At 38.7% G+C, this 18909-nt stretch overlaps 1 pseudogene; it reads left to right on the top strand.

Moving 5' to 3' along the window:
* The first annotated feature begins 17757 nt into the window (after positions 1-17757).
* Positions 17758-18438, top strand: LOC119041000 (40S ribosomal protein S2-like; annotated as a pseudogene).
* The last annotated feature ends 471 nt before the right edge of the window (positions 18439-18909 follow it).

Raw genomic sequence — 18909 nt, 5'->3', positions numbered from 1 at the left:
CTGCGCCCCACGGGCAGCCTTGCTCCCAGAGCCTGGGCTTCACAAACTCCCTCCAAACCCACCACCCCATTAAATCACTCCTGTCCTCTTCTGGGGGCAGTGGGAGGGGGGAGAGAGAGTGCAGGGGCGTTACTGCTGGTGAATCTCCACCCGCAGCAGCGTGGAAACTCCGAAGGCTGCGAGCAGCCTGGGGAGAGCTGATCACTCCATTCCCGGCATCATCCTTCACTCGGAGCCAGTCTCCTCACCCACGAGATAGATATAGCAATATCTCAAACGACAAATTATGTGGGTCGTACCTGGCAGGGTGACTGGGACAGAGTAGGTGCTCCAAAATGATAGTTAGCATACATCCGAGAAGGTAGAACAAAGGGGCCAGGAAGAAGAGAAAAGGAGGGGGAGAAGGAGATGCAAACCAGTTAGGTCGGTAGGGAGGCGGAGAACACTCTGGTCAGAAAAGCCCGAAATGTGCGAATGAAACGCGTGGGGCATGTGTGCAGAGCAGGCTGCGTCGTGGGCGCCCACGTGGGACTGTGAAGACGCGATGCCATCGGGAACGATGCGCGTCTGTGATGTGCTGAAGCCGGAGTCACTGTAGCTTAGTGCTGTGCTGAATGAAGTGGAAGAAATGCTATTAAGTCCGTGACTCCATGAGGTAATAATATTCCCAGCGAGCCCACGCCTACAGAAATACACCCAGCAAGTAGGCTTTCCAGGAGCCCCCTCGAAGTTATAACAAGCTGCCTATCTCCTGCTGCCAGGATGCAGAGAAAAAATGAAAACCAGTCACCAACTGCTTATAAACTTAGTGACCTGCTTCACCTCCCTTGGTTTAGTGACGAGCTCGGCTGCCTTTGGGGCATGGAAAAAAAAAAAAAAGAAACATAAGGCAAGGATTAAGTTTCCTGGCTTTTGAAGGCATCAAGAGTCAAAAATGCTTTCAGCTGGCATTTCTCTCTGTTAGTCAGCTTTGATGGATTTATTTTCTTTGCCCTACTTCACAGAAGTTACTGGGGCCAATTACCGCAGACGATCGCCAGGGAGTTTGTTGCATGGGCACTAGGTGGCGCTGTACCCCCAGCTGTCTCAGTTCTCTTTTAGGAAGTGCAAAGACTGGTTCCATTAAAATCCTCCTTAGAGCTTACTAACTGGCAGTCCGAGTAAGGAATTCAATGGTCAAAAAAACGCACTCACTTTCTCCTATCTGTGGGTCTGTGAGGCCCGAGGGAGCGGTAGAATCCTTTATACACTTCACACTCGCACAATTTTATTTCTCTCTGTTGCAAGTGAAGCAATTAGAAAGTGGCACAGTATTCAGATATTCACTGTCGGCGACGGGCATTCTTACTCACTTTGGACTCATGCATTCTGGTTCATTTTATAAACCTTTTACAAATTATGAATGGCTTTCCAATTTGTTGTTGTCATTGTTGTTTTTAATCAATAACAATATTCTCCACTTTGGGAAATTTCTAGTTCTGTTAAAAGACCAAGCTATCTTGTACTGATTAAAATCTAAAAATCCTAGCCAGGAAGCTGTGAATCTTGCAGCTCTTGGAATAGGCTGAGCATCATTTTCCTCCGGGATTTATGGAGATAGCGGCAGTGTGGGGAAGGACAAATGGGGGTCTGCCATGAAGAGAAGACAGCGCCTCGGCAAGGTTAAACCCCTTTACTGTAAAGTCACAGAATCAAAGAGGGCCCTAGGCCTCTCGGTTCCCGGGCCAATGCTTTCTTTACGACACACCACTGTCTCTTTAAGGCCAAATATCCACACATGCCTGGATTGATAGTACATGTTACTTGATCTTTGAACATTGTTGCTGGGATGTCTGTAATTCTAAATAGAAACGCAGTGGCTTCTAAGCAGTATGTGTAGACTTAAGAGAAAAGCAGTATTCTTACTGCTGGCAAAACATCAAGTATCAAGAATATCACTTACCAGAGCTGACTTTATAAGGATGCCACTGGGGACCAGCAGGCTGCCTCTTTCCAAACATCTGTCATGGACCCTCCTAGGGCCAGGGAGCTGGGTGGCAGAGTCCCAGACTTTTCTCTCGGATCTTTTCTCTGAAGTGCTCCCAATCCTCTCTTCCTCTCTCCCTCTCTCTCTCTTCCCTCCCTCCCTCCCTCCTATTGCCTCCCAGAGCACAGTTATCAGAGCTTGGGCTTGTAATACCAGCTCCTGACTACAATGTATTTAAGCTACCAGTGAAGGAAAGAATTTGATTTCACATTTTAAAACTGTATTTTTTCTTAGTATTTACAGATCTTATGAATTTGGCTTGTAAATCTGGAACTTGGGTCAGTCCTTTTAGATTGGTTTGTATTTTGCTTGCTCTCTAGTCTCAGTTACTAAAGGATTAACATGCTTCTGAAAGAAAGTGCCCACTCTGGTTTCTAATACTGCTCTCTCCAGTTTCATGTAGAACCTGGGAAACTGCACAGTCTTCTCTATAATAATAAGCTGCCTGATTGTACCAATTTGGGTTTTTCTGCCTTACGAGAAGCAGATTTCTCAGTACTAATTACAGGTAAAATGTCTTGTATTTCAGGGGGTTTTTTTCCTTCTTTTTTTAATTAACGGTAAGTTTTTATTAATACCATTAGATACCAATTTTAAATTAATCAAAATAGAAAATTGAGGATGGCTGGTGTGGGGGCAACTTTGCCCACAAAGTCACATGTGTGCACCCCCCATTCCCGTTTGCCACGGATGAAAGTGAAACTACCAAGACATGATCTGCTTGGGGAGGAGAGGTGGCTGATCCCTCAGGGGAGAAGGGCCAAGAGCCCCTTCCTCAAGGGCTTTTATTGGGTTCATTTGCACAAGAATACAGGTGAGGATCAAACAATAGATAGCATTCAAAGAACCATGAGGGCTTATTCTCAGTCAGGGTCAGATAGCTAAGGAGCCATAAAACTTGAAGAAACAAACTTCTTGCTTGGACCCTTATCATTTAAATGAGGGCATTCTAAACAAAGCAGGATTCACAGGATTTTACATATTCTTCCTTAGGCCTGATCACCCCAGATCCCACTCTAGCTGTCAAAGGGCTGCACCGCCTCCCCCATCATAGGTTTTCAGGCTTAATTGGATTAGAGGCAGGAAGCGCTTCTCCCAGAGGACATGGGGACTTGGGCTATGTCAGAATAGCTGGGCAGTGAGGGTCCATCACTCCCTCTTTGTTGCAGCCCCTGAGTCCTTCCATGATGGCCTCCCAAGTGATTATGTCTGGCTTAGGTTGCCCCTCCTCTGAGGGGTCTTACCTGTCATGGACTGTCTGACCACCTGTTGGGGGCAGGGGATGAAGCAGAAGCAGCGTTGCTGCCAGAGACAGGCTTTGTCTCCTTAGAGGCTCACATTCTGGAGGTCGCTCACTCAGCCTTAGCCATGGGGTGCAGTTACAACTCCTGAAACCAGGCAGAGCAGCTCCCACAGGCTGGAAGAGGAAATTAGTTATCTAATTTTCCAGAAAAACAAAATCAAATGAATACAACTTATTCACAAAATATGTATGGTACACTCATTTTATTATGGCTGAAATGTTTATTACATCATGGTTATTATACATCAGGAACCTCTGTTCTTTGAGGAAGACCATGATAAACCAGATCCGTTCAGTCCACGAATATTCCATGAATAAGTGAATGAATGAACAGATGAATGACCTTTATATCATTACAATTCAATCTGAGTTTATGCCATGGCATATACTCTGGCTACAGAATTCTTCTTTATCCTAGGTTCCAATGCACTCTAACTGACCCATGTTTTACAAGTATGGGCAGCTTACTTCTCTAGTGATTACCAGCATGTTCCCCTGGTAGCACTCTGCCCTTTGAAGCCACAGTCCCAAAAGTCATAAAGCCAAATGTCCACAGGGCCAGGGTGGTCATGTGAAAAGGGAGACAGCCGGCGGGACCAGGAGGAAGCAGTCTGGGGAGCAGAGCTCATGTGCTTTCTGAAGGGGCTGCGGCTGATCGCTGCCCTGGGGAAGCGGAGCAGTGCTGGGAGAGCTTCAGATTAGGACATCAGGGTTGCTTCATAAGTCTCTGATTTCTAAACTGAAACAAGAGACTGTTAGAGCACTATTTAGACCCAATAAAACATGTTTGTTGGCTGATTCAGGCTGTCAATCTGAGACCTCTGATGCATAGTTTCAGTCTGAATGAAACTTCAAAAAGAGAATAATAAGCTTCAAATAGTTTAGAAATGCCTAGATCAAGATGGCTTTCTTCAGAGCTAAAAATTTTAAATCCCTAAATGGAAACACTTGATAATTAAACCCAGCACCATCCCGTTGACACATTGTCTAAACATTGCTAAACCTTCCAATAAGTTCCTGCAGAAGGCTGGACCGGAGGAGGTGGGAGCCATTTCAGGCGAAGGCTGCGTGCAGTCTCCCTGTTGTTGGTTTTAGATGGAAAACAAGTGATTTTGAACCTCCGGAAAAGGATTCTTAAGTTGTAGAAAAGGATTTTTATTATCTATGCAGAATCAAATACATGGCTCAATTTAATAAAGACATGTATTGTCAAAATAAAGCATCGAAGTAATTTTCAGGTGTTACTCTCCCATTTCTCTCATAAAACAAAGAAAAAGTCAACTGGTGCTGTAGGTCACTTTTCCAATCAACAAACATGAACAGATTCTCAGAGTAACCCAGCACCCTAAAGGCTCTTCGGCACAGGGTCTGCCTTTAAATAAACCATGCTAAACACGTATTTACTAAATACTACCCCCAAACAGATCTGCTACAAAAATGGATTTGATCACTTAGTAATGGCAACATGAACAGGTCAGGTGACTTCCCTTCATAGAAAAGAAGCATAAATCTGGACAAAATCGTCTTTGAAAATTGTTTCAGCAGGCAGAAAACTATCAAAGACAGAAAATGTTAAGAAACATTTATTTTGAAACACAAAAACTACAGAGTTCTGGGTAAAATAGTGGGAGTCTGTGTCCTCTTTCCTGGGGCTGCTGCTATACTCCCCTCCCTGAGGTTGGTTGGCAAGAACGTAGCCACGCCAGCTTGGGCCAGGCTCAATAGAAAAGCAACTTTGCTGCCACAAAAGGCCACCAGTGTGGGAGCCGAGGTGGAGGAGGGGGACAGGCTAACATCCATGGTATTCACAGCCAAAAATGTCATATTTGGTTTGGGGTAGACTGCAAAAACCTAACACTTTCCTAGACTAGTTTAAGGTGAGCAATTAACCAGTCAGAAATTTAGTGGGCAGATGACTGGAATCAGAGTGCCATAAAAAGACGAAGGTCAGATTTCCTAATTGAATCCTGACTGGCTGTGGAAGCACACACGTGGGAAATGTGAAAACCAGGAGAGACTTGAGAACCAACTGCAACTCCGGAAGTGTCCCCAGTCACTCGCAGCTCAGTGAGCACATGGTGGAAGGCTGATGGGCTCGGAGTGTTTGAACAAAACTGGAACCCTAATCACAAATTATAAAGAGGGAGAAATGACCCTTAGTGAGCCAGGCTGAAACAGAAAAATAGGGACAAACAGGCAGAGGCATCAGCACCGACACACTACAGGAGAGACGAAGTCCACAGTGAAAGCCTAGGCCAGTTGTTAATAATCAATCAATCATTCAATGTCACAATGCTCGGAAAAATAAAACTGAATCTAGAGTTACTAAAACAGATTAAATAAATGTTCAATATTCAAATAGAAATTACTAGACATGTAAAGCAATGAGAAAATGTGACCTATTTTGGGGGGGTAGGGAGAAAACTAGATGCACGACATTTAGCACACAAGATTTCAAATAGCTATTATAAATGTGATCAAAGAATTACAAAACACACTTCAAAGAATTAAAGAAAAATGGACTAGCAAATTGTCAGCAAATAAGGGGTATCAACAGAGAAGCAAAAACTACAGTGAAATTATATACATGGAAAGTGTAGAGTTGAAAGCATAACTGAAATGAAAATTCACTACATTAGATAACAGCAGACTTAAAATAACAAAAGAATGAAGAGAGAACTTGAAGATATATCAATAGAAATTATTGAATCTAAAGAACAAAGATTTTTAAAAGTCAAAAAAAAGAACAGTTCCTCAAATACTTGCCAGGTAGTATCAAGTATTCCAACATCCATGAATCCCAAAAGAAGAGTAGAGAGAGGAAAGAGACAGAAAAATATTTGAGGAGGTGGTCTGAAATCACCCAAAACTTGATGAAAAACATTAACTTACAGATCCAAAAAAAGTTCAATAGATTTCAAATTATATTATATTTTATTTTTTCAAATTATATTTTATTTTAAATATTTTATTGTTTATGCTAGTACAGTTGTAGCAATTTCCTCCTCTTCTCCCCCCCACCCAGTCAACCCTCCACTTTCACAGTCAATTCCCACACTATTGTCTATGTCCATGGGTCATTCATATAACAAATTTCAAATTTTAAAAGCAGAAAAAGAACCACATAGCGATACATCATTATTAAACTGCTGAAAGCCAAAAATAAAGAGACAATCTTGAGTGCAGCAAGAAAACACAATTCACCAGGTGCAAATGAATAATGATGCAATTAATAGCTAATAGTTCATCAGAAACTATGGAAACCAGTAGCTAATGGAATAACATTCAAAGTGTTGAAAAAATGTGTTGGCTAGGAATCGTATATCTAGTAAAACTATCCTCCCAAAATAAGGTGAAATAAAGATACTTCCAGATTAACAAAAACTGAGAAAATTGATAGCAGGCCTGCACTACAACAAACACAAAAGTTGAAGTCCTTCCAGCTGAAAAGAAATGACACCAGGTGGTAACAGGGACCCACTGGAAGAAATAATGGCATTGGAAACACAACCATGGGCCACATAATGACTTCGTGGTCAATGATGGACTCATATACAGAGGTGGTCCCATAGGTTATAATAGAGCTGAAAAATTCCCATTGCCCACTGAAGTCGCAGCTGTTAGAACATCACAGCACATTGAATTACTCACATGTTTGTGGTAATGCTGGTGTATAAATAAACCTACTGTACTGCCCATCACAAAAGTATACCACGTACAATTATGTATGCAACGTAATATGTGCTAATGATAATAAATGACTGTTACCGATTTACATATTTACTACATCATACTTTTCATCATTATTTTAATGTGTACTCTATTTATAAAAAAGCTTGCTGTAAAACAGTATTCATGTTATATCAGCAACAGCCTCATATGTTTAGAGTTTTACCATCTCTTGATTGCATTATTTTATCTTGTGCTTAATTCAACCTCATGTTGTTATGTGCATCAGGACCTCTAAGTGCACAAAATCCACTGTGCTGATCTCTCCAGTAAGAGGCCATATTACTGAGCGATGAAGCTGGAAATGAAATTAAAAGTGATTAAGGACTACAAAGGTGGAAAATCAGTGATGGATTACTTGTCAGTCAGGCCTGTCCCATTGCACCACCTCTGTGATCTTGAAGAACAAAAACAAATGACAGAAGCTGTTAAAGGATCTGCCTCATTGAAGGCAATGAGACTGAAAATTCTACAAGGACCTGTATCAGAATGGGGAAATGCCTAAGGTCCTGGATTAGAGACCAGACATGGAAGCTAATCCTCAGCACCATGGCGATCCCAGCCAAAGCAGAATATTTGTTCCAGTGTTGAAAGAAAAGTCTGGACCCAACCAAGATGTTAAATTTACCGTCAGCTCTAGGCGGTTTAAACAATTCAAGAATCATTATTTCCGTCCTCCTCCTATCCCACTTTCCTGCTCCCACGGTCCATCCCCACACTGTGGTCCATGTCCATAGTCACTCATACACGTTCTTTGACTACTCCCTTCCCCTTCTTTCCACCATTCCCCCCTCTCTCCTGGGACAACTGTAATAGAATAAACAATAATTTTTAAAAGAATAAATTTAATGTGTAGTGAAATTAAAGTACTTAAATATACAAGTTATACATAAAAAGAATTGTTGTCTCACCATATTATTACATAATGTGAAGATGAGTAGTGAGTCTGGTAGTGCTGATATAAAGGCAACTGAAGAATTCTTTGGAAACTCCACATAAGCTGTCTGTGTGTGGAGGAAAATTACTTGTCAGAACAAAAAGCAATATGGATGAAACCTCCCTACATGGAAAACAAACGCCTGAAATTATGTTCATCCATATAAGGAGGACAAGTCATTGCCAGGTTTCAAGACTTTTAAGATTAGGACAACAGTCTTGCTGGGGTCAATGCTGCAGGTTACAGGTGGAAGCCCTTTGTGATCTGGCACAGTGAGAACCCCAGGGCCTTCAATCATTTTAATACACAAAAACTCACAGTATATTACAGGAGCAAAGAGAAATTATGGATGGCCCAGCTCCTCCAAGATGCCCTCCTAAATTGTTGTGCTGGTGAAATGGAGAAATACTATTTAGAGAGTAAGGTAATTTTGCTTATTGTTTTATTTTATTTCATTTTGTTTTATTTTATTTTTATTGAATTTATTGGGGTGACATTTGTTCACAACACCATACAAGTTTCATGTGTACAACTCAGGGATTTTACCTATTGTTGATAATGCTTCCAGACATCCTCTTTTATTGGTGGGTCTCATTCCAACATAAAAGTGGTGTTTCTCTGTACAAATGCCACTGCTTTAATCCAACCAATGGATCAGGAGTCATAGCAACTTTTAAGGTCTACTACCTTGGAAGGATCATTGCCCAAGCTATTGCCACAACTGAGGAAGACACTGAGAAGACATTGATGCAATTCTGGAAGGATTATAACATTTATAACTGCATGAAGACCCTTGTTTGGGCTTTGAATGCTATAACCAAGGAGAGTATAAATGGCATCTGAAAAATGACATTCAAGAGGCTTGTCCATGACTTCAAAGGATTTGCTAGTGATGAAGAGGTTGCAACAATCAAGAAAGCTGTGGTTGAAATGGCAAAGAACTTTCATCTGGATGTGGATGAGGATGACATGGAGGGGGTTCCTAAGAATTGTCTAGGAGGAGTCATTGGAACTAAAGCAGAAATGCATAGCTTTAGAGAAAAGGAAACTGTAGGAGAATAAAAAGAAGAAACCCTAAGAAAACTCACAGTTCTGGTTTGAAGACAACGTTTTGCAGACTTCAACAAACTCCTTAAAAAGTTTGAAAACATTGACTCCAACACTGAAAAGGTTGTCATTAATACAGAGGGATGTTCATGGTGCAGTATCTGCTTACATGCAAATCTATGATGAAAACAAACAAACAAACCATCATGGATCCCAGTGGTTTGCTCGGGGCAAGATGTGGAATGAATGATCCTGACCTTTGGTTTTTTAATTGACTTGCTTAGTGCTAGTATACAAAAATGCCTGGAATTCATTTTTGTATATTGATCTTACAACCTGTGACATTAGTAAACTTGTGTATTAATTTTAGTAGCTTTTTAAGTTCCTTAGGATTTTCTACATAAAAGATGATGTCTGCATATAAAAAGTTTTATTTCTTCTTTATGATTTGCACATGCCTTGAATTTATTATCTTTGGCTTATTTCACAGTGTTGAATAGAAGTGATGAGAATAGATATCTTTGCCTTATTCCTGATTTTACAGGAGATAGCTGTAGTCTTTCACTGTCAACTGTGTTAACTCTAAGTTTATTGTAGATGTTATTTGTCAAGTGGAGAAAATTTGCTTTTATTCTTCTTTTTGCTTTTATTCTTAATTGTGGAAGAATATTTATTATTAATACATGCTCAATCTTATTGAATAATTTCTCTACATATGTTGAGATGATTTTCTATTTATTCTTGAGTCCATTTTGGTAATGTGTCTTTTTATAACTATCACAATTTTAAGTTAATGCTGACTAAATTTGAACAAAATATAGCAACTTTGCACTAGTACAGCTTCATATTCTGTCCCTTAGTGCTATTGTCATATGTTTATTAATGTGTTATAAACATAACAGTTCAATACTAGAAATACTACATTAAGTAACCTTATGTTTTGTCAGGAGATTACAAGAGTGGGAAATTATGTAGTATATTCAATCTTTTATACTTACCCATATATCTACTACATCACTTAACAACAGGGATACATTCTTAGAAATGCATCATCAGGTGATTTCATCATTGTGTGAACATAGTAGAGTGTACTCACACAAATCCATATTGTATAGCTAACTACACCCCAAAGCTATATGGTATAGTCTATTGCTCCTAGGTTACAAACCTTTACAGCATGTTACTATACTGAACACTGTAGGCAATTATAACACGATAGCAAGTATTTGTGTTCCTAAACCTATCTACACAAAGAAAAGGTACAGTGAGAATGCAGTGTGAAAGATTTTAAAATGCCACACTTGTATGGCATGATCCATGCAGCTCACAGGAGTGGAAGTTGCTCTGGGAGAGTCACTGAAATAAAGGCCTGGGACATAACTGTACACTATTGTAGACTTTATAAACACCACACCCTTCAGCTACAAGAAATTATAATTTCCCTTTGGTCAATAATAAATAATAAACTTAGCTTACTGTAACTTTTTTATTTCATAAACTTTAAAAAATTTTAAACTTTGACTCTTTTATAACAGTGCAGCATAAAATACAAACACATTGCACAGCTATACAAATATGTATTTTTTCTTTATATTCTCATTCTTTAAGCCTTTTTCTATTTTTAATTTTTTTCAGTTTTAAACTTTTTGTTCAAAACTAAGACACAAATACTCCAATTCAAAAAAAACTAAGAAAACAATTTCATTCACAATGCATCATCAACCATAATAAAATACTTAGAAATAAAATTAACAAAAAATGCAAGACTTAAAGGACATCTAAATAAATGGAGGGATATACCATATTCATGTATTGAAAGACTCAGCTTGTTAAGATGGAAGTACTCCCCAAGTGGATCTTTAAATTTAACACAATTCCTACCAGAATCCCAGCAAGCGTTTGTGTAGAAATTAACAAATTGATCTAAAATTTATATGAAAATAACAAATGACCTAAAATATGCAAATACTTTTGAAAAACAAATGTAGAGCAAACTTGTTAGAATTTACACTATCTAGCTTCAAAAAGTATTATAAAGCCACAACAACCAAGACAATGTGACATCGGGGTAAAGACAGACATATGGACAGATGAAGGAAAACAAAGTTTAGAAAGAGACCAAAACACATACGGTCAATGTATTTTCAACTTAAATGGCAAGGAAATTCAACGGAGAAAGGTTTTCTAAATTACATAGTTTTCTATAAATTATACTTGATATTCACATTTTTATTGATATTAGATGAATGTCAATTGGATATTCCTATATTTTAAAAACTCAGCCTGACTCTTATATCTCACCATACCCAAAATTAAGTCACAAATGTAAATAAGCCCTAAATATAGCACAGAGCTAAAACTATAAAATTCCTAGGAAATTCACTGTGTGATTTAATCAAGTACTTTTTTTAGACATGACACCAAAAGCACCATTAAAAAGGGAAAATTGATTATTGGATTTCATCAAATATAAAAATTTTGGTCTTCAAGAGGTATCTTCAGAAAACTAATAGAGCCCACAGACAGGGAGAGAATATTTGCAAAGCACATATTTCATTAGTGATTTTTTTTAAGAGTATATAAATTACCACTTAAATTCAATAAGATTCAAAATTTAAGTAACAAAAGATTTGAAAAAATATTTCTCCGAAATATGTACAAATGGAAATAAGTATATTAAAAATGCTCAAAATCATTCACCATTAAGAAAATGTGAATTAAAGACAAAATAATATACCTTTACAAAAATCACTGAAGTGGTTAAATCAGACTGTCGCTAATAAGTGTTAGCAAGGAAGTGGAGAGACCGGAAACTATGTACAAGATATATTGTTGGTGAGAATATAAAATGGGACAGTCTTTTGGGGGGGTTTGTTTGTTTGTTTTAAAGACTTTATTTACTTATTTTTTGAGAGAGGGAAGGGATAGAGGGAGAAAGCAAGAGAAACATCCATGTGAGAGAACAACATTGATTTGTTGCCTGGGACCAAACCAGCAACCTCGGCATGTGTCCTGACTGGGAATTGAACAGGTGACCCTTAGCTGGGCAGGGCAATGCGCCACCAACCCAGCCATACCAGTCAGGGCAGGACAGTGTTTTTGAAAAACAATTTAGAAGCTTATTAAAAAGTTAAAGATACACTTATTATATGGGTATCTTTGCATATATTTTCATCCCAAGATATCAACCAGACAAATGAAAACATTCCATACAAAGATTATTCGTACTAGTATATTTTTAGTATCCAGGAACTAGAAACCATCCAGAATGCTAGCAACAAAATACGGTTACCCATACAATGTAATAGTACTCAGCAGGGAAGAGACAAACTACTGAAAACATATGACAACATGGATGAGCCTCAAAAATATTATGCTAATTAAAAGAAGCCAGACAGAAAAGACTATGTATTATATGATCCCATTTAGATGTAGTGTCTGAAGAGACAGAAGTGTAGATGAGTGTTTGCACAGGTCTGCGGGAGCTGAAGCAGATATTGATTGCAAACATCAGAAAGGATATTTTGGGCTGATGGAAATGCTTAAAAACTGGATTAGGGCAATGCCTGTAGAGCTGCATAAATTCACGTAAACTCATAACTATACACTTAAAATGGGTGAATTTCGTGGTGTGTAAATTTTTTTAAATACATTTTGTTTCTTCATTCGCAGAGTTTATAGTGCCCTATTTTTTCTAGCATATCCCATTTCTCAAACTTAAGAATAGAAACCATTCAGGTGAGTCTCACACAATCCCTGATATGTTTTATCTTCTGTTAAAAAACAAAACTTCCACTTCTGGCCAAGATAGAGGTGTAAGTAGACACACCATGCCTCCTCACACAACTAAAATAAGGACAACAACAATTTAGAAACAAAAAACAACCAGTACTGACAGAAAATTGAACTGTATGGAAGTTGGTTAGCAACAGGGGAGTGGGAGGAGGAGAGAGAAAAAAAGGTACAGAGAATAAGTAGCATAGATGGTAGGTAGAAAATAGACCGGGGGAAAGTAAGAATAGTATGGGAAATGTAGAAGCTAAAGAACTTGTAAGTATGACACATGAACACAAACTTAAGGTATGGAATGTGGGTGGGAGAGGGTGTGCAGGGTGGAGGGGGTGAAGGGGAAAAATGGGACAACTATAATAGCATAATCAATAAAATATATTAAAAACAAAACAAAAAAACTTCACTATGTCCTCTCCATGCTAGTTTCTAGTACTTCTTTAATAAAATGAATAAAATAACACAAAATGATAATTTTTCAATAAATCTATAGAGATCTTTCACTCTAAAAATATGTACTATTTTCTATAAAACCAAGGGTCTCTGTGACTTTGATTAAATTTTGTCCTAAATCCAACCTCTAGAAATCATCTCTCTTCCTCTCTCTATATATATATGACAACTGTAATAGCATAATATATATACATATATATACATATGTACACATATATATACATATATACACACACACACATACACACACATACAGGATCCAGCAGAAGTAAGGCCTTCTTGAGTGTGGTCAGTAGAGTAATAATATGGGTGTAATAATTTATAGTTTTAATTTGAACATTTCATCTAAAATGTCATATGGTATGCTTGAGTGTGATATTGTTATGTTACAGAATTACATGCTTATGATTTTGTCATAAAAATGGGCATTATTTGTGCTGAACCATATAACAAATGTAATTTGATTAAATGTAATTGTTAGTTTTAGGAGAGTGGGACACTTCAACCACTGAACACTCATTATGATTTCATGTTATGATACTAGGACTAAAACATAATTTTTTAAAAATAATTATTTTCTAGACCTTTGTCTAAGGATGAAAAGAAATTACAAAGTTTTCCAAGAAGCATATGTCACATCTCTAAAAATTGTGAAGTAATAGGCTGATTTCTGATTTTACATCCCATGGCTAGAAATATCAATCCTCTGTTTCACCTTGGAAAATTTCCTTTGTAAATCTCCCCTCCCAATTGTGTATTAGCAAGTTAATATTATTGTCATCAATAACAGTCATTCTCATTAACCAGTGTATCGTATTCTCATCTTTAAAGTTCTTTGTATAATCTACTAGCTACCATTAAATATTAAAGCCATAATATTTAAATATAGGCATTTTATCTTAAAGTTTCTATTTCCCATTCTAATAATAAAGGAAATGAAACTAGATAATATTTTTATAATTTTTCTTCAACACTCTGCCCCCGCACCAACCCCAATCCTGGATAAGTGAGGGCATTCTAAAGGGGATATAGATACAGTTGTAATTAGAGTCATAGATGTAGTCATAGATAGCTACATAGAAAGCTAGGTAAGTAGAACAAATAGGTAAGACAGTTCAAATCCATGCTGCTCAAGGGTCAACTGTACTTACGTATAGATAATTATATTTGTGTGTGTACTATCTATCTGGCCTTTCCTTATCTTGTTTCACTGCACACATACAAACATACATACATACACACATTAGTGACTATCTAAGGTCTATGACATAGTCTCACCCCTTTACACTGGCATTTAAGACTTTCCAGAGTTTAGCCAATATCTGATTCCAGCTGAATAGATCTGTTTCAGAAATTGTATCTTAAGCATATTGAACTATTCATGCCTCTCGAAGAGGAGACCCTTCTGAGAGACCCCATGACTACATCTCAGAAACAAGAAAATGTAGTCGATAAAAATAGAATGGGAATTACCTTCCTCTTTGAATTCATTTTCTAGAGGAGGTAGCCACTTAATATATGCTCTCATAGAAGAAAACAGAAAAAAACCTTAATCCCACAGGCTCCACCTTTCCTTCAGTAATTTTCTTCCACCTCTTTAATGGAATCTTATCATACCCCTTCTTTGTTTTCAGTATTGCTAATTTGTTTATTCACTGTTTATGTAGTGTTAAAGACATATAAAAGAATATAAAGAATATTAAAATCATTAGCCTCTATTACATTGTACTTTTACTATATTTATATTTATTCTTTGGTAATTTTAAGCATTGTTTTGCATGTTTTGGTAACTTACATAAACTATATCATAGCACATATAATATTCTGCAATTTACTTTTTAAAAGTAGCATTACAGTTACAAAATGCATTCAATATGGAAAACATGTAAGCTATAGTTTCCTAACTTTCATTGTTGCGTAGTACTCCTTTGTAAGAACTTACCACTTCAGGCTATTTTCAACATTTGCTTTACGAATAAGACTACTTTAAAAATACTTACATGTCTCCTTGGATATGCAAGTGTTATTCTAGGACATATTTCAGGAAGTGAATTTTTTAAATTATAAAGTATGTATATCTTCAGCTTCTTAAATATACTTTCAAGTCATTCTCCAAAATGGTTGTCATTCCCACCAACAGTATAAAGATTTCTTCATTCTCTTATTCAGCCCTTGATATCATCAAACTTATTTTCACCTGATAAGGGCAGAATCATGAATCATTTGGTTTTCTCTGTTCTACTTTGTGTATGATACAGATATTAGGAACACCCTATGACTTGGCATGTAAAATTTTCATAGTTATTAGCTCTTCTTGAGCACAAGTTTATCTCTTGTTTTTACATAGACAACATCTACAGGTAAGCATTCATGGGAATGTAAACTGTTCATTTGTATTTTAGGTCATGGCTATAAAGTGTTATGTGTGCCTTGTATAATGACAACATTCCTTTTGTTTTTTCTGAGGGTAATGAAACTGGTGATGACGTGGTGAAAGTCAAGGCAAAATCTGACAAACTACAACATACCGAAGTGCAGCCGTTTTAGTAACTGATTAGTTGTTTCTGTTCCACTACAGATTAAAGCTAACCAATTCCAAATCAGGTCAGCCTATTCTTATATGGAAAACACGGTTCTAGCATGAGACGATAATTTCACAACTGACAAACATTTCAACTAGATTCCAAGATGTTTCCATATCTAAGCTCCCTCACATTGCATTTTAACTCTCTCTTCTATTAAAATGCACATTGCAAACAACGAAAAACAGCTGTCTTCAGGTTGTCGAAAGTACTCAACTAGCAGGAAGGGATGTTGCAGTTTAGCTTTTAGTCACCAACCCAGTGACAGCAATGACTATGACAACAATGATGAATGTTTACTTAGGAACCAACGAACACAAGGCGTAATCCAGAATATATGCGTGCACCCACATGTGTGTCTGTGTGTGCATATGCACATGCTTGTGTACATGGGCTCACACACAGAATGGGACTGCCTTTTGTGCCTGGAAATCACAATAAGCCTTCCACAGATGTATTGTTGAATAAAGCTAAAATTCTGGTCATCCTCCCTGAAGTGTATTCATAAAAAGGTAACTCTGAGCTGGGTAACTGTGAACTGAACAATAGTGTCATTCAGTAAATAGTCTTAGCTATTGGACAATGGTGGCGCAAAGTGGCTGCAGATGAGACTCATCAAATCTTGCTTGCAGCCCTCTACTCTGCTAAAACTCATCTCCTTTAGCTTGGCAGTTGTGCAATCCAAGATCTAGGGACAGAATAACTAGATTTCGAAGACTGTTAAATGGCAGTGATGTCACAACGTAATTCCAAATGTATCATATAAACAGAAACCCACTACATGTCCATGAGACTCTAAACTCCTGGAAATCAATAAACTGTCTTGATCCCAGGTTCACAGATCACCTGGCCAAGTGTGGGATGCATAGGAAGCAGTCAATAAACCTCTGAAAAGGATGAATGCTGCTTATTGGGCCTGTTGCTATTTACAGGTTTGGCATGGGTCTGGATTCCTGCCCCTCCCTGAGCCATACAGAGCTTTTTGCTATAAATGAGCTGCCTCTCCCTGCTTGCTGTGAGCCAGGTTTTTGTCCATCTGCTGCCATTGTTTCCCCACGTTTCCCAGCTATGTTGTATTGCATGCAGTTATTCTTTAGTGGGTCATTATGGCATCTGTCTGCCCACCTTGTGAATGCACCGTCTCAGTTCACTAGACAGCAGCTGCTGGAACATCTTGCTCCCCTCCATCATCTGCACAGGTCCAGCCCAGTCAAGCCGGCTTGCAGAAATCATCACTTCATTGCTTGAGGATTGGCTGCACTCCAGGACCTGGTTACTGGGATCCCTGCTTCCAATTTAATATTCCAATAGGTAATTTTTTTAAGCAGATGTGTTACCCACAAGAAATTTCCGTTGCATGGATGTGTACAAGGATTTGTACAACCATCACTACACAGATATTTATTAGGAGTAATTTATTTTTAGTCAGAAACAACCCTGGAAGCAACATTAATAAGAAAGGAATGTTCTCATTATGTGAAGACAAGATTTCCAGAAAACCCAATTCACACCCAGAATTAATTTTAAAAGAGAAGAGATAACACTGTCACAAAGTCTTTAAATAGAAGCTTCCTGATGGGCTCAGAGCCATTAAGATGAAGCTCAGTTGCACACAGTATACAGTTTAAAGGCCGTAAGACAAACGTTTGAGTGTTAATATGATTGTTTGGAACTCAGTCTTCTGCTCCCTTGGGCAACTGTACTTGTAAAATTGAAGGCCATAAAACTCAGGTTGTATCCATACTGATAAAATGCATCCAAAAACTGAAAGTATCCATATCTTTTGCTATGATGTGAAGGTCATGGCCTTCCGTTTAGCTGTTTTTTAACTTTTTCACTTTTATATAAACTATATGATAAAAGATTAGCTTTTCTTCCCAGAAAACACCAAATGGTGAGTGATGCTGGTGCTGTGGGAGGGCCCAGAGACCCCAAAGCCCTGAAATGGGAGGCTGCCACGGTGGCTTCTGAGGAGGGTTTGGCAGTGGCATCCGGGGCCAATGTCAAGGGCATAAAGATCAAGTCCCTGGAGAGATTTATCTTTTCTCTGCCCATCAAAGAATCTGAGGTCATTTACTCTTTCCTAGGGACATCCCTCAAGGACTCAGTTTCGAAGATTATGCCCATGCAAAAGCAGACACATACAGGCCAGAGGACCTGGTTCAAGACATTTGTCACCATCAGGGACTACAATGGACATGTTGGCTGGATGTTAAGTGTTCAAAGGAGGCAGCCGCTGCCATCCAGGGAGTCATCGTCCTGGCCAAGTTCTCCATTGTCCCTGTGCAGTGAGGCTGCTGGTGGGACCAGATCAGCGAGCCCCACGCCGTCCCTCCCAAGGTGACCGGGTGCTGTGGCTCTGTGCTGGTAGCCTCATTCTTGCCCCCACGGTGACTGTCATCATCTCAGTTCCTGTGCCCAAGAAGCCACCACTGATGGCTGGTATGGACGGCTGCTACACCTCAGGCAGGGGCTGCACTGCTGCCCCGGGCAACTCTGCCGAGGCCACTTTCAATACCATCTCTAAAACCTACAGATTTCTCACCCCAACCTCTGGAAAGAGACTGTGTAAAGACCCACCCCAGGGTCCCTGAGCAGACAAGCCGGGCTCCAGCTGTGGCCGCCACATGATTTTATACAGGCAAAGTAGAGTGAATTAAACCTGTTAGTAACTTTATAAAAAGATTAAATTTCTAAGCCTTGTAAATGTATGTTTAATATACAATGGATCTAAGTCATACTAGTGTTATAGAGCCTCATCAGCAGGAAGAACACTGTTACTTAGTGAAACTCGTGCTACATACAATATCAAGGAGACAAGAGAAGCACCCCTTCTCATCCCCACTCACTGCGAAGGTTCGTGGGGAGCAGAAGTGAGAAACAAGTGAGGAGGCCGGGCCTCGGTGGTGGAGAGGAGGTCCGGACAGAGGTAGAAACAGGATTTTACCATTTTCTGAGAGCCACTGGGGCCAAACATTACGCAAAGCCATTTGTGTATGGTATCTACAAAAAAATAAACAAAGCCACGTACTGTTATAGTTAA

Source organism: Artibeus jamaicensis, unplaced genomic scaffold (assembly GCF_021234435.1).
Source record: "Artibeus jamaicensis isolate MK-2021 breed Jamaican fruit bat unplaced genomic scaffold, CSHL_Jam_final contig_354, whole genome shotgun sequence".
In the NCBI taxonomy this organism is placed as follows: domain Eukaryota; kingdom Metazoa; phylum Chordata; class Mammalia; order Chiroptera; family Phyllostomidae; genus Artibeus; species Artibeus jamaicensis.
The sequence above is the reverse complement of the archived record's forward strand: the minus strand, read 5'-3'. Positions and strand labels throughout refer to the sequence as shown.